The sequence below is a fragment of the Natator depressus genome, chromosome 27, assembly GCF_965152275.1.
Source record: "Natator depressus isolate rNatDep1 chromosome 27, rNatDep2.hap1, whole genome shotgun sequence".
Lineage (NCBI taxonomy): Eukaryota > Metazoa > Chordata > Testudines > Cheloniidae > Natator > Natator depressus.
Window position 1 is genome coordinate 12,700,645 of NC_134260.1, and position 16,139 is coordinate 12,716,783.

Consider the following 16,139-nt stretch of genomic DNA (forward strand, 5'->3'; position numbering starts at 1 on the left):
GGCTGATGTAGAGGTTAATGCTTCCCTGCTGGTAAGCAGAAGACTTGGCCGCAACTCTCGCAATCCCTTGTGCTCCATAGGGTGCTAGGGCCTTGGAGAGCCACAGAGATGGTGACAGAGGGAGCGTGGGCTGGAGTCACTGCAGCGCCAGATGGTGAAAGAGCAGGTTCTTGTCTGAGACTCAGAACAATGGCTGTTAGGCTCTCTGTACAAGGATGAGAGAGGCAGGGGAAACAGGGCTAGGTACAGGATGGGCAGCACCTGTGCAAGCTTCATCATACTGACCTGCCAGGCTCCCCTCTCAGAGTCAGAGGGGCAGTCAGGATCCAGTCAGTCTTTGGCTTCTCTGCTGAGGCTTTCAACAAGGAGGTGAAGTGGTGGTGGGCTTCTGTGATATGGAGCCACACCTGCTAGGATCAGACAGTAACAACTTCCCACCCAAGCTGGGCTGGAGTAGAAGCAGTGACCTAGGTCTGAGGGTCTCTGTAATCCGCCACCAGCCCCCCTGAATTCTGCAGTGCTATTAGTAACAGTTGGCCATTAAGTCCCATGACCCATATGCTGTACTCAAGAGATGCCATTGAAATCAACAACAGTTAGGTGCCTGAATAGTTTTGAGGATCTGGGCCCTAGTCTGTTTTCTTGCCTCTGGAGGTTATTAGTCCAGCTAATCCCACCTCACTACACCTTATTGTGCTCCTCCCAGTGTGTGTTTTAAGTACGCACACAGGTTTGGCTGCCCAACACAGCGTCATCAAGGGGTACCTTTGTTTTTGTACAGGAACTGGTTTTTGCTTTGGCTGGCATCGGAACGGCTCACAGCAAGGGCATTGTTGCTCAAGAGCAGCGTCTTGAGTGAAGCCAGCAATACCCTCATTCCACCAATTGACTTTTCACAAGGAAATAAATAAGCTGCCAAGATGCAAGGTCCTGGCACCCGTCCCACTGCGGACAAGGGCCAGTTTCATGTTATTAACAAAGTCAATCTGCATTCTCCAGTCAACACAGGCCTGTTTCTTTCCCTGATCCCTTCCCGCAGGAAGGTGGCAGACTTGTAAGGGCTTGTTCTGGGCTGATCCCATGAGGAATGCAGTGGACTACCCAGGTAGGAAATTCTGGCTCAGAGGGGGCTGGCTACCATATTGTACTGCCACTTAAGGAACATGGATTTGGGGCAGAGAGGGGAAGTGATTTCTCCAAGGTCATGCTGAATACAGATTTCCTGACTCCCAGTCTTGTTCCTCTAGCCAGAGACCCGCACAGACTCCACTGACCTCCGTGGGTTTCCCCCACAAGCTCTCCAGGGTTTGCTGCCTCACTAACAATACCTACCAGCAAATGAGCTGAAAGTCAGGTGATATGCAATCCATCTCTTTCCAAGCGCCTGTGCTCACCCCACAGCTTGAAGGGCCTGATTCTCCTCTCAGTGATGCTTGCTTTGCAGCAAAGCAAGTCCACTAACTTCAGTAGCTACTCATGATTTGCTCCAGTGTAAGCAAGATGGGCCTGATGAGTTTGAGGCGAACTGCTGAGGCTCCGAAGGGAGAATGGAGGCTGATGAAAGCCTTGGACCATTTCTAGACAGACAGTTGTCCATTCTCCCAGGCCTCTGCCCGCCCTGCTTCTTGGACCTCAGGACAAGCTCCTGGTCCCGTGCTCAGATCACAGCTCGTCCCAGTCAGCTGAGAACGTTGACAATCCAGCCGACAGCCCTGATCAGGAGAAGGGGGGCCATCCGCAGCACGGAGAGCAGGCACCAGCTCACCCTCACGTTATATTATTGGGGGGACGGGAGGTGTCCGAGGGCTCCTATCTCCTTGAGCCAAGCAGGAACCAGGATGCTGGCACCTCCGCAGATTCCTTAGCCTGGAGAGATCCTGCCCTATGCCAGCGTCTGCCTGCACCGCGCCCATCCCCACAGGGAGCCCCTTACATGAGACCCTTCCTAGCGAAGGGGCAGTGGGGGGGGGTGCCATCTGTCCCCACATAGGGGTCCTCCCCCCCACAAATGGGGCTCCCCCCATGAAGGGGTGTCCTTCCCCCACAATCAGGTGCTCCCCCTCCCCAAGAAGGGGTGTCCTGCCCCCACAATCAGGGGCTCCCCCCACAATCAGGGGCTCCCCCTCCCCATGAAGGGGTGTCCTGCCCCCACAAACAGGGTCTCCCCCCACAATCAGGGGCTCCCCCTCCCCATGAAGGGGTGTCCTGCCCCCACAATCAGGGGCTCCCCCCCCCATGAAGGGGTGTCCTGCCCCCACAACCAGGGGCTCCCCCCACAACCAGGGGCTCCCCCCCATGAAGGGGTGTCCTGCCCCCACAGTCAGGGGCTCCCCCGCCCTGGCTGTACAATGCCCAGCAGCCCAGCTTCAGTCCCCCTCTCCCCGCGATGGTTTCTCCCCGATGTCCGCCCCCGTCCCGGATGGTTTCTCCCCCCACGCAGGGAGGGAGGGAAAGTCCCGATCTCTTCCGGGGTCAGGGGTCACGCCGACGCCTGGTGAAAGCGCCCTGTGGGTGGCGCGGGGCCCGGAAGCGGCCTGCCCCGAGCCGGGATTTGCTTCCGGCCTGAAGCTGTCACCGGCGCCGGGACAGAGCCGCGGGCGGCGGTTGGGGCCATGAGCAGGTACCGACGGGGCCGCCCCGTCCCCGGGGTCCGCCCGCCCTGAGACCCCGGGGCCTGGCGTCCGACCCCCCCCCCGCGTCCGTCCGTCTGTCTGTCCGTCCGGCCCCTCCCCCCGCGTCCGTCTGTCCGTCCGACCCCCCCCCCCCGCGTCCGTCTGTCCGTCTGTCTGTCCGTCCGACCCCCCCCCGCGTCCGTCTGTCCGTCTGTCTGTCCGTCCGACCCCCCCCCCCGCGTCCGTCCGTCCGTCCGTCTGTCCGTCCGACCCCCCCCCCCGCGTCTGTCCGTCTGTCTGTCCGTCCGGCCCCGCGCCCCGCGTCCGTCTGTCTGTCCGTCCGACCCCCCCCCCCCCGCGTCCGTCTGTCTGTCCGTCCGGCCCCTCCCCCAGCGTCCGTCCGTCTGTCTGTCCGTCCGGCCCCTCCCCCCGCGTCCGTCTGTCTGTCCGTCCGGCCCCCCCCCCCGCGTCCGTCTGTCTGTCTGTCTGTCCGTCCGGCCCCCCCCCCCCGCGTCCGTCTGTCTGTCTGTCCGTCCGGCCCCCCCCCCCGCGTGCATCCGTCTGTCCGTCCGTCCGACCCCCCCCCCGCGTGCATCCGTCTGTCCGTCCGACCCCCCCCCGCGTGCATCCGTCTGTCCGTCCGACCGCCCCCCCGCGTCCGTCCGTCTGTCTGTCCTTCCGACCCCCCCCCGCGTCCGTCTGTCTGTCTGACCCCCCCCCGCGTGCGTGCGTCCGTCCGTCCGTCCTTCTGTCCGGACCCCCCCCCCACGTCGGTCCTTCTGTCCGGAACCCTCCCCCCCCCCCCCCCGCGTCCGTCTGACCCTCCCTTATAGAGTCCATCTGTCTGTCCCAGGGGCCCTCTCCTCTCTCTGTGTCCCTCCCAGGGCCCCTTATTCCCCTCCCCCGCCCCAGCTTGGTGTGTCTGTCTGTCCTCGTACCCCTGTGTCTGTGCCTTTACCCCCCCCACCCCCCTTTAGTGTCTGTCTGTCCGTCCCCCTCGTCATGGGGGGTCAGGGCTCAGCCTCTCCCCCAGCCTGAGTCTGTCCCTCCTGGGTTGTGTCCCCTGCTCTGATCCGGGCGGCGGGGTTACAGGCAGGGATCTGTGCCAGGCCTGGGGAGCTGGGGGAGGCTCAGTCTGACCCTCATGGAGCCTCCCACCTCAGGGGGATCCCTGGGGGTCAGCTCTTTCTGTTCAGCGCCGTTGTCCGAGGGGCCCAGCTGACACCTTTGTATGGCCCTGTGGCGAGGCTTTGGCGGTCATTGGTGTGTTGTCCTCATTGTGCATGATGTGCCTGTTATCCCCATGTAAAGGCAGCTGGTTTGGAGGGGAGAAATAAGAGAGCACTGATCCCCACAAATCAGTGTTCAAGCCTGGGGGTCAGGACTCCTGACTGCTACTGAGTGGCTGTGTGACTAAGCAAGTCCCATCCTCTCTCTGTACTTCAGTGTGTGTGTGTGTTTAAGTAATAATGATACTAGCTTCCATTTGTAAATTGCTTTGAGGTCTACAGGGGAAGAAGTTATCACTTCTCCCACTCATCTGCAGGACAGCTCCATCCATATAAGAGAGATTCCTCTCATTGGCCACTGCCCATACACCAGCTTCATATTCTCTCTGTCCTGGTGGTCCCGAAAAGTGTTTGAGAAACACTGGTCCCTTGGTACGAGGTATCAGAGTGTGATGGCTTATCTGTCGGCTCAGATTCTGGATTTTTCTCCTATTAATAACCTGAGTGTTTGCAAGTGTTTATTTCAAAACTTTATCATTATACTGATTCTTGGGAGTGTTAAAAATTCCCAAGTTTCTAATAATTTTAGATTTAAAAAACTGAACACTTAATGTACTTTTCACGTTTTTTCTTTTTTTCTTTTAGTTTTTAGAACTGTTTCTCACAGCTCTGCAAATAAACACTTAAGCAGACTGATTATGAAAATTTTCACTCTTTCCAGTCAGTCTTGAGTCACTTCCATTTCTAATTTTTTCCGTTCTACAAAGTTTGGCTTCAGCCATTCAGGAGAATGTATTAGGTTGCTTTTGGAATTTTTTAAAATGTATGGAATTTAAAATCTGAGCCAGATTTGACCCTTTTACATTTTTGCACTAGTAAGAAATTAAAAAAAAACCCTCAATACTTATGACTCTAATTATTGGTATTGCGGTAGAGCTTGAGGCCATGGTCAGGATTGGAGTCACATTGTGCAGAGTGTTGTATAATTTAAATTGTTAAGCTGTTAAAACAGGAGCTGTTTCTTATTCTGTTTGCCTAGCATAATAGGGCTCCAATCCATTTAGATACTTACATGGCCCTCATTCCATGGTATCCAAGTGCATCACAATTATTAATGTATTTTATCTTTGCAACACCGCTGGGAGGGAGGGAAATAATATTCCCACAGGAAAGGTTCATTGACTTGCCCAAGATTACACACACAGTCTGGCGCTAAACAGGGATTTGAACACAGATCTCCGGAGTCCAAATCCAGTCTCTTATCCCTTAGATCATCCTTCTAAATTGGTTGAGTCCTCTAGATGCTACAGGATTACAAAGAAGAAATAATATTAATATAGTTAAGAGTAAGTAAAGTCCCTGCCCCAAAGTGCTTACAGTCTGGCTAAACAAAGCAGATGAAGTGAAGGGCCTAGGGAAAGGGTTGCAACATGCTAGAGCTGGGGTGGGCAAACTTTTTGGCCTGAGGGCCACATCGGGGTGTGGAAATTGTATGTCCGGCCATGAATGCTCACGAAATTGGGGGTTGGGATGCAGGAGGGGGTAAGGGCTCTGGCTGGGAGTGTGGGCTCTGGGATGGGGCCAGAAATGAGAAGTTCAGGGTGTGGGAGGGGGCTCCGGGTTGGGGTGCAGTGGGGGGTGAGGGCTCTGGGGTGGGGCTGGGGATGAGGGGTTTGGGGTACAGGAGGGGGCTCCAGGCTGAGACAGAGGGGTTTGGAGGGCAGGAGGGGGAGCAGGGCTGGGGCAGGCTGTTGGGGTATTGGCGGTGTATGAGGGCTGGGGATGAGGGGCTTGAGGTACAAGAGGGGGCTCTGGGCTGGGATCGAGGGGTTTGGAAGGCGGGAGGGGGATCAGGGCTGTGGCAGAGGATTGGGGTGTGGGGGAGGCTCAGGGGTGCAGGCTCCAGGCGGCACTTACCACAAGCAGCTCCTGGAAGCATGTCCCCCCTCCGACTGTGAGGCACGGCCAGGCAGCTCTGTGCGCTGCCGTGTCCGCAGGTGCCACCCCTGGAGCTCCCATTGGCTGGGAACCGCTGCCAATGGGAGCTGCGGAGGTGGCACCTGCAGACGGGGCAGCGTGCAGAGCCGCCTGGCTGCGCTTGTGCGTACTGTGTAGGAGCCAGAGGGGGGTCATGCCGGCTGCTTCCTGGGAGCTGTGTGAAGCGGGGCAAGCCCAAGACCCCGCTCCTCAGCGGGAGCGTGGGATCAGTGCAATCCCCAGACCCTGCTCCCTGGCTGGAGCTGAGGGCCGGATTAAATGGTCTGATGGGCCGGATGTGGCCCACGGGCCATAGTTTGCCCACCCCTGTGCTAAAGGTAGGTAGATCCAGTGAGTAAAGTCACCCTTGATCATATTTCGCATTAATCATTGATTAATAGATAAAACTGAGAGCAAATAAGGGACACCAGTTGTCTAGAAGAGTAGCAGTGTTCTGGTTTAGCATTCTTCCTGTAAATCTTGATTGACAATGGAATTTGATGTTTGAGTGGAGGGAGAAACTGACAATTACCAATGATTTTCTGATTTAAATCAAATCCTTCCAAAGCTGCTTTATGCACTAATTCGCCAAGGGCGCCATTACATTTAAGTGGCTTAAAACTATCTGATCTGTTTTTTTGGCAATAGTGGTAATAAACAGGAGAGTCGACCTAGCAGGGAGGAGAAGAGAAAGCTCTGTAGACAGTAAACATTTATTAGAAGCGTTCAGAGACCAACAGATTGCTAAAAGCTGTAGCAATATTTACTAATGCCACCTTGTGCTTCCATCCAAAGACCTCAAGGTGCTATTATAAATATTAACTAGTTAAGCCTCTCTCCCCTTGCTGGGAAGTGGTATCATCTCCTGCCTACAGATGGGGAAACTAATGCATACAGAGATAAAGTGATTTGCTTAAAGTCACGCCAAATCATAGATAGAGCTGGGACCAGAACTCAGTTCCTGACTTGCAGACCCCCCTCTATCTGTTTAACAACACTTACCAGAGGGAATAAGCCAAGAATATCCCTAGAGCTTGCTGTGACTTGCAGTGTCGAGACCTCTGTGTGGTGGTCACTCATCAAGAACCTGTAACATGAAAGGGTGGTGCTTATGTAGTAGTTGAATATTCTATTTTTAGAGGCTTGTGTTGCAAAACATATTGAGACCCTGAACTATGCAGGCAAATGAGAGTGATCCAAACACTGCCTTTGCTGGGCAGCTTGTCAGAATTAAGTCTTTGTTTTTTCTTGGTGCTATTTTTTTTTTTTTGTTGAAGTCTAAATACTACTATTGTTTCTGTTTTCTGGGGGTAGGAGGGCATTTCACAGGGGTCTGACTGTGTTTACACCAGGAGAATGACTCATGTTAGGAAATGTTTATCCTGTTAATCAGTGCAATTTTGTCCTTAATGAGGGCAAACATTCTTGTTTAAAATACGTGTTAGCTGTGATTAACCCTAACTTGTCCTGTCTCCATTAGCTACTAAGTCATGTTTAAAATCTTGTTAGTTTACACATCATGTTGGAAAACATGTTATCATCTCAGAGCCTTTATGATTCTCCACTCTCCTGTTCTTGCATTGTAGCTGCCCTCACTTTGCAAGCTACGGACAAGGCTAGAGGGCCGGACTTTCAGGGGTCTGCCCATCCAACCTGACAGGTAGTGTCCCTGCTTTCTAATACTGCTTTCCCCCCATGCCCAACCTCTGCTGATATACTTCACCCCTTCTACTTCAGCCCTGGGATCTCTGCGCAGCAGAAGTGTTGGATATGTCTGCTTTTGATTTTTCGCCTGGTGCTGCTACGAGTATTGTCCAAACTTGAGTGCTGTAAAACTTTATGGTGTGAGGAAAATGCTGCTGTCTGTGTTGGAGCGCTGCATTGATCTGAAAGCGCGCAGAATGCGGCGTGCTGCTTGTTGTGCTGCTCGAAAGCAAAGATTCAAAGGTGTGCGTTGGCCCTGGCAGCCGCTTCATGAGCAAACAAAGTGACCTGACTTTGCGATGACTGTTGCAACTCTCCCCACCCTACGGTAACGCTGATTACGGTCTACACTGAACAATACAAAGTTCATCTAAAGTTCCTCATGTGTTTATAAATCTGAATCTTTCTAAGCGTTTGTGTCACATGGATCACCACCGGATCTGAGCACCTCGCCAAAGGCGATCACACCACCATAAAGGACGCAAGTAAGAGGAGATTTTGCAACTTTAAATAAATCTCCATTAAAAGTACAGTGCAATCTGATCAGTCTCTTCACACTGTGTGTTTTATTATTAATGCACTGCTACTAAGGGCATGGCTACCCTGGAAACCTCAAAGCACTGTCACAGGAACGCTGCACTTGGAAGTGCGAGTGTGGTCGCGCGCAGCGCTCCTGGTAATCCACCTCCATGAGGGGATCCCAGGGCGCGGAGCCTGTTTACACTAGCGCTTTAAAGCGCTCTGATTTGCTGCGCTCAGGGGGGTGATTTTTCACACCCCTGAGCCAACAAGTTAGAGCGCTACGAAAGGTAAGTGTAGCCAAGCCCTGAGTGCATGAAACTTCATAGACAAATACAGCCACAGTTCCCTGTTCTGAGCAGCATACAAACTGAACCCAAGCCCTTGAGTGAATAAGTGGTCTCTTGGTAAAATGAATGGCAGATTAAGCTTAGATGAAATAAAAGGAAATGCTACTTCGCATGGAATGTAATCAGCCTGTGGCAGTCACAGTTCCAGGAAGCTCGTGGCAAACTGGATTTTATCCATGACTGCATAGTAACCTCTAAAGTGCTAAGGTGGGGCCTGAGGGGTCATAACCGTTCTCCACCCATGAGCCCCTTAATGCTAGGAGTAGTTTGTGGATATGAGGTGAATTTTATTTCCTTTAAAAGCATCTGATGTTGGTCACTGCCGGAGGCCAGAAACTTAATGGAGTAATGGCCTAATAGCAAGTCTTATGTTTCCTAAACCTACTTCCAGACAAACTCGATCTGTTGCATGTTTTAATTCTAATTTTTACATGAGGCCCTGAGAGTCTCCTCATTAAGGTCGGTCTCTAAACTCAAGCTGGCAGCTGCTGGTGATTGTTAATAAAAACAGTGATTAATTACATCAGACCTTGAGATTTCATCCCACTGTTGTGAGACCTTGAGTTGCCAGTCTGCACGTTGGAGTTTCGCAGCTGATCTGCAGTGGCATGGAAATCAGCCTTCCTGAATATTTAGGCAGGGTGTTTTTCCTGCTGACTTGCAGGCGCAGGGATGGGAGGGAAGTGGTCGGTGTCAGACAGTAAACTCCAGGGGAGCATGGGAGGAGGGAAGGGAAGAAGCGCAAACCCCTGGACTCAAAGTTGCTATGATCAGAGAGCACGATGGAGTTGGTGTGAAGCAGAGGCTCGAACAATTAAGTTGCCACTGAAGTGTTCTGAAAATTGTTTTGATAGTGTGAAGGGCTAATGAGGCGGCTGCACTGGGGGGGCGTTCGCTTGAACGGCGGAGACTGCAAATTGGATGCAGACAGGGTTCTGTCATTTTGAATAAAGAAGGAACCTAGATATGGCTGCATAGTGTGATCTTGATTTTTCTATAGGTTTCAAGGGATGTTGGAAAAATGAGGTAAGCCAGAAGGCTTTGGGGGGGCTCTTTTGATCCCCTAATTGCAGAACATGGTTGAGAGGTGCCATCCGCCTTTACAGTGGCTCTCTGCGGTTAGCACAGCCCTTTTAAAGCCAGCCACTCTGCACAGACAGTTGCCGTCGGGCACACACAACAGTAACATAGCCAGAATGCAGTAAATAGGGGTGGTACTCTTGAGGCACGAGGGGGGTGCCCTAAGAGCTGGCAGGGATAGTGAGTCACACAGCATGCTGTGTACAAATTGTTCTGCCCCTAGGAAAGGAGAGGGAGTGAGCTGCCCTAGGGCATGTTCAGCCCTTCAGGATCAGTAGGCTGTATGGATCAGAGAACACAAGGCTCTTGTGGGCAGTGAGACTAAATGCCAGAAAACAGTTCTCTGGGGGGCTTACCCCATCATTCTGCTAGATCAGTGATACTTGCGAGCCGCAAGTGGCTCTTTACCGTGTCTCCTTTTTGCAGCACATATTAAAACCCTGTGTGATTGAATTAACAACCAATCAGGATGCTTTTACTATGCTATTAACCAATTGTAGTTGATAAAATAATACTTGATCAGTCATTTTGCTGTGAGGAAAATATGCAATATATATAAACAGTAAATAATGAATTCACGCTGCTGTGGCTCTTTTGGGTAATGTTAATCACTAATTTGGCTCCTGACACCCTGAGGTCTGAGTATCCGTGTGCCACATGGTCCTGAATCAGAACGCGGGATCGAAACCCCTGCTCAGGTGTCCGTGTTTGGATCCAAATTGAACTCTGCAGTTTGGGTTCAGTTCCCTAACGTACCCTTGGCCAGCTGCTGACCCAGGACTATTAGGAAGACTGCTGATGCATTGTCAGTTTTGATCTGTAGCCGGAGGAAGTCAGGGTATGAAGGAAGGAGAAGAGGCCAGCCTGTCCTGTTGAGTCTCCGCGTGCGAGTAACCGCAAGTGCATTGTTTTAAAACAGCCCTCTGACCAAGAGTGAATTCTCGAGTTGAGAATCCCTTGTCTGGTCTTCCTGCTGCCCTAGGTGGTGTCTGGTGGCTACTGAAAGAAGCTCCAGAGATAAAAGGAACAGGAGTACTTGTGGCACCTTAGCGATTAACAAATTTAGTTGAGCCTAAGCTTTTGTGGGCTACAGCCCACTTCGTCCGATGTAGCCCACGAAAGCTTATGCTTAAATAAATTTGTTAGTCTCTAAGGTGCCACAAGTACTCCTGTTCTTTCTGCAGATACAGACTAACACGGCTGCTACTCTGAATCCAGAGATAAAGTGGCTTAAAGTTCACTGTTCTGCTTGTGGGGGAGGATGCGCACGGCCTTGGGTTTTGATTAACCTCTTCTTGTAACACCAAATACTTGATTACTGTTAAGTCACATGACTGTAATGCCCAGGGTCTCCTGGGAGCATCTAGTTCAGTGATGGAAAGTCTCACTAGGTAGGGGAAGGAGAGTCACCAGTGGAAACTGAGCCATGTGATAAGGCGTGTGTCATCGCTATAACTCTGACTGCAATTTGTCTGATCTCTGGGATTGTGACTGCTGATGGAGGGGGTGGGGTTGGAGAAACCAGGGGCCTGTCTACACCCAGGTCTGAGCAAAAATCTTAACTGGGAAGGGGAAAATGAAGCCCATCAGACAAATCCACCTTTGATTAGTGTCAGGCCTACTCCATGAGGAGGCTTCACCCTGTTCTGGGGGGGAATGAGAGCAGGTAATAAGAGTTGAGCGTTGTACAAATACACAGTCTGGTTCTGTTGGGACATAACGGGGTTGGAGTTGTGCAGCAGCAGCCTGCCCTCCCATGAAGTGGGGAGGCAGGGTCCTCGCCTCACTGAGTAACCATCCCTGCTCGGGGGGGACTAAGGAGTCTCCTCTGACTCCCAAAGAAGGTACATGTCCCTGGCTCAGCGCCCATGGCTGCAATACCAAGCTTTGGGTGCTGAAAGGAAGCCGTAAGAGCTCTTCCTTGTTCCTTCTCGTGGGGTGGGGGGTAGTGGCAGTTTGTGGGCATCTGCCCTTCGGGGAAGGGCACTCGTGTGGGGTACAGAAAACCACCCAGGGTTAAACACAGCACAGACTCACCCCTCCAACCTGCACTGCTGGTATGTGGCCGCCTCGCCCGTTTGTCCCTCCCAGGCAGGGCTTTCATGAGATGAACCAGGATCAAGGGGTCTGAGGGGCTGATAATAGTGCACTGGCCCTTCAGCAGCATTGTGGCATGAAGTAGGATCACTGCTTCCCCTTCACAGCCCTTCCTCCTCCTGCTTGCAAAGTGAAATTCTGAGGTCAGGCTGCCAGCTGTGGGGGAGGATTTAGGCATAGACTGGATGGCACCTGCCTAGGGCACCACTATATAGGAAGGATTTTGCTATGGAAAGAAGCTGTCTTTGCAGCAGGCAATCAGCTATGCTGTGGGAGAGCACCTTTTGGGCAAGGATTGGAGGTGCCCCATGGAAAAGATGTGCTTGGATTCCTAAGGGAAGCAGAGGTGATGGGGAGAGGGCACCAAAATAACATTGTGTGGGGCGCCAATATACTTCTGCCCAGCACTGATCCCGCTCACACTTCTAACAGGGATGCTCTTTGCAAAGGCTATGGGGAGGCAGGGGGAAGGATTTCTTCTGTCTAGCACTTCTACAAACATCTCAGCAACTGTTTCCCCCCAGGCGTGGAGCACCTTTCTTCAGCTCGTTCACAAGCCCACCTCTTCAAGTTATCCAGCTGTTTCAGAGTAACAGCCCTGTTAGTCTGTATTCGCAAAAAGAAAAGGAGTACTTGTGGCACCTTAGAGACTAACCAATTTATTTGAGCATAAGCTTTAATAGAGTTTGTAGAGGATTTTGAGAGGCTGTTTCTATAGATAAGCCCCCGCCCAAAGCTTGTGTTAAAAGTAAAACTTTTCATTATCAGAATGGAGTCAAGAACCAGATTACTACCTTGCTACTTTGCTATTCACTTTTCTCCTCCCTCCCTCCATCCTTGTCTTTGTTCCCTCACTTTACAATGTTAGCTCTTTGGGACAGGTCCTAGCACTTTGTGGGAGCTACCAGAAACAAATACATAATATGACCCAGGCAGTAACCTTCAGTAACATTGGTACAGATGCTAATTTGTCTTGAAAGACTTTAAAGAGAAGCTGCAAAAGTTTGCTTTCAAAATCATGCCCCAAATTTTATAAGATTCCAGCACTAGGGGAAAGTGTATTCAGTAGATAATCTGTACCTGCCTTCTGGGGTGTTGAACATTAATTAACATTTGTAAAGTGGTGTGTAAGTGCTAATTATTGCTATGATCAAAAATGTAATTGCTGTGTGTTAACAAAATTATGTCTCTACGATCCTGAGAGAGAGAGAGAGAGAGAGAGAGATCGATCTGAGCTGTAGATGTTATGTCACTCTGGCAAAGAAACAGAGAAATCTGCAATGTGGATTTCTCCCCTTTATTAGGGAGTGTACAGTGGTGGTTACATTTGAAAACATGTCTATTCTCTAGGGAATCCAGGACTTTTTTTTAACTTCTAGTAAATCCTCTGTAGTTCATCCCTTTGAAAGGATCCAAGTCTAATAGTCTCTTGAGGCAGTTTGTCTTCTGATACAGTATTTGGTGTAAAATCTGCAACTATCAAAGGAGGTGACTTGAGAATTAGTTGTTAAAGCCATTTTATGAGCTGAGAACACACATCCATAATAGGAAGTCTAGGGAGTGGGAGGCAAAGAGAAACTCTTACTAGACTGAGTCGTCTTACTGCAAGACATGTAATTAACATGCAAACATGTGCTAACGGGAAACTTATTACTTAAATCAGCAGAACAAGGCAGTCCAAGTGGATGTTGACATGGTAGGCCCTAAGTGTCTCTGTGTGCAGTACATAGGATATGACATAACCACACTTGAATGCAAATCCCTGCAGTGTTTTGACACAGGTGTCTCTTTTGGGTCATAACATCTGTGTGTGTTAGCACGTCAGGCCTCATAGGACTGATCTGTGTGAAAGGCAGTGTGTTATTTGCATTTGGTGTTCTCTTCACGTTTATCTAATACTTGAAAAATCTGTTGACAAGTTCAGATTCTTGGGCCCACTCACTGCTGCCTAAAGGGCAGTGCTGGCGAGATCCCAGAATAGTGTGGACAGGTGCTATGCAAGCCGCTTTGCCAGTGTCTCTCAACCCTGACCTGCAGTGCCATCTGCTTTTCCAGGCTTGGACCTCTCAAACAGACACACAGCCACTGCCAGTCTCACTAAATCCTGAGGTGTCTTTGTGATGCGGATATTGATCTGCTATTGGCTAGGGTGAGACACGTCCCCTTTCACTTACAATGTAACTACTATATTTGAGTTCTTGGCATCTCTAGATGATACTTGGCACTTAATAGCACCATACAAACCCCAAGTAATTCTTGCAACACAGCTATGTGAGGTAGGTATTATGCCCCTTGTACAGATAAACGATATCTCAGCTTCCCTAAGTGACTCACCCAGGGCCACACAGTCTGTGGCAAAGCTGGGTTTTTATTATCGGTATGTAGTAGCACCGAGGAGCCCCAGTCGTGGTCCGGAACCCCGTTGTGCTAAGCACTGTTCAAACACAGAAGAAAGAGATGGTCTCTGTCCCAAGGAGCTTACAATTTAAGTATGAGATGAGAAACAGGTGGATGCAGACAGAAGTGGGAGCACAAGGAGACAATAAGACAATACTGATTGGAAGGACAGGCGGTGGTCTCAGCTCATCAGTGACCAACGGTTGTCAAGTTTTTTTGTAGGCATCGCAGCAAAGGAGAGTTTATGTAGGGATTTGCAGGAGGATAGGGAAGTAGCTTTGTGGATGCTTAAAGTGAGGGGCAGCATTGGGGAAAGCAAGAAGGCACTTGTTTGAAAATCTAACAAGTGGGCTATAGAGGCTGCTGTTGGCCAATCGGAGGTAGGTGTCAATATCTCGATCAGTGAATGAAAGATGATGGGATAGGTCATTAAAGACCTTGAAAATTAAGACAAGTACTTTGTTTGATGCAGGGGCCTCCTGTCTCCCAAATTCCTGCTCGAATCATTAGAAACACTTCCTCATCAGAAAGGACAAAGTTGGTTAGTGAATTGTCCCAGTGTATGGCCCGTGCTTGAAACACAAACTCTTGAGGAGTAAGAAAAAACCCCCAACTCTCCTCCTTAAAGATGTTAATAATGTTACCGCTGCTTTTTGAATCAGAAGAGTGTCCATAGGACATTCTAGCTTCCTGGTGCCTTTTCTGAGTCTTGTCTTATCACCCACGGAATTTCTCAAGACAGCGAGTGCTGTTTCTGTTCTCCCTGCTGCTCTTTCTCAAACCCTGTTGTGTTTGGAATTTGAGCATCACCCCTTGAGCAGCACCATAAAACCAAGTCTCTCTCTCTCCTGGATTGAGCGGACATCCTGCTACAAAAAGAGAGACTTCAGAGAATATATAAATATGTAATAGAGCACTAGGGTGCTCAATAATTAATCTTTCACACAGAAGAGAGCTTGTGTGGGTTTTTTGGGGGGATTTTTTGTTGTTGTTGTTTTTAAGCTAAAAAACCCCCCTGGCATGCTACTGTTCCCTCTCCAAACTCCATCCCTGTCTAATGGAACAGGCCTGTGTTGGGAGAACCCAGAAAAGAAATGCATCACATCAGACCTTATAATGAGATTCTAAGATCACTTGCTTATCAGAATTCTACAGTACCTTAACCTGTGCTTGTCCCTGAGCTTTGGAATTCATATCTTTTAGAATTGCTTGGAAATGAAAAGTCCTCTTTCCGTCAGATCTGTTTCTAGTTGGGTTTAATGCAAAATTCAACTTGCTCTTTGCATATCGAAGGGCAAGTGGACTATCCCTCGTTTTCTTTCATGTGTTCTTAATCAGCGTGTTGGTCTCGCAGCAGATCAAGTCTTCAAAAAAAAAAAAAAAATCCACTAAGTAAAGAGGTATATTTTGGTTTTATCTAGGAAGGCGGTGCGCTATTTTAGACAGAGCATGGTGTGGGAACCAGGAATTTCTGAACTCTTAGTCCTGGTTGCGTGTTTTCTTGGGCAAGTTACTTCCCACCCCGTATCCCTAGGTGTAAAAAAGGGGGTACCGCTGTTTATGTATCTGGCTGGGGGACGGCAGCTGTGAAGAATTGATGGATGATTGTAAAATACTTGGAAGTTGCAGAGGACTGTAAGTGCAAAGTGTTGTTCAAGCTGAGAACACAATGACACTCTACCGTAGAGAACGGGGCACTGTGTACGTGTCAATATATTATTTACCACTCACAGATGTCTTAACTTTTTTCAGTTGGAGACTCTTCCCCACCACTCGTAGCGGTGGAAGGCCTTGTTGTTACTGTTTATACAAAGTGACGTCTCTCTTCTAAAGTGCTGCCATTGTCAGAAAGTGACTGTAAAAATGACTTGTAGGGCTCCATGTTTATTCCCTCTCTGGTCCTTCCTATCCTACAATGATCCACACAGCTGGGGAACATGGTGGAGCACCATCAGGGTTAGAACACGGTGGCTTCTTGCATATATGGACAGGAAAAAACACATTCGAACCGGGTTAAGGAATATCTTTTATCCTAGGTACCTGTCACAGTTACTGGGCAAACTGCACCTCTGAACTGTCCTCGTCTCATCAAGTGCACCTGCTCGCAGGCCTTGAGCCATCACCTGGCTCAGGGTGGTATCACATGATTCTCCCATTCTGACCAGACTCTGGAT

General features: G+C 50.1%; 1 protein-coding gene across 2 annotated transcripts in view; it reads left to right on the forward strand.

The window, feature by feature from the left end:
• Positions 1-2,480: 2,480 nt before the first annotated feature.
• STARD3 (StAR related lipid transfer domain containing 3) overlaps positions 2,481-16,139 on the forward strand; it is a 36,710-nt gene continuing 23,051 nt past the window's right edge. The window contains exons 1-2 of one of the 2 annotated variants that reach the window (XM_074940950.1): positions 2,561-2,620; positions 7,405-7,478. The gene's annotated coding sequence lies outside the window, so the exon portion shown is untranslated. Of the gene's footprint in view, positions 2,621-7,404; positions 7,479-16,139 lie in introns of both variants that reach the window. The other variant, XM_074940949.1, reaches the window with a different exon arrangement.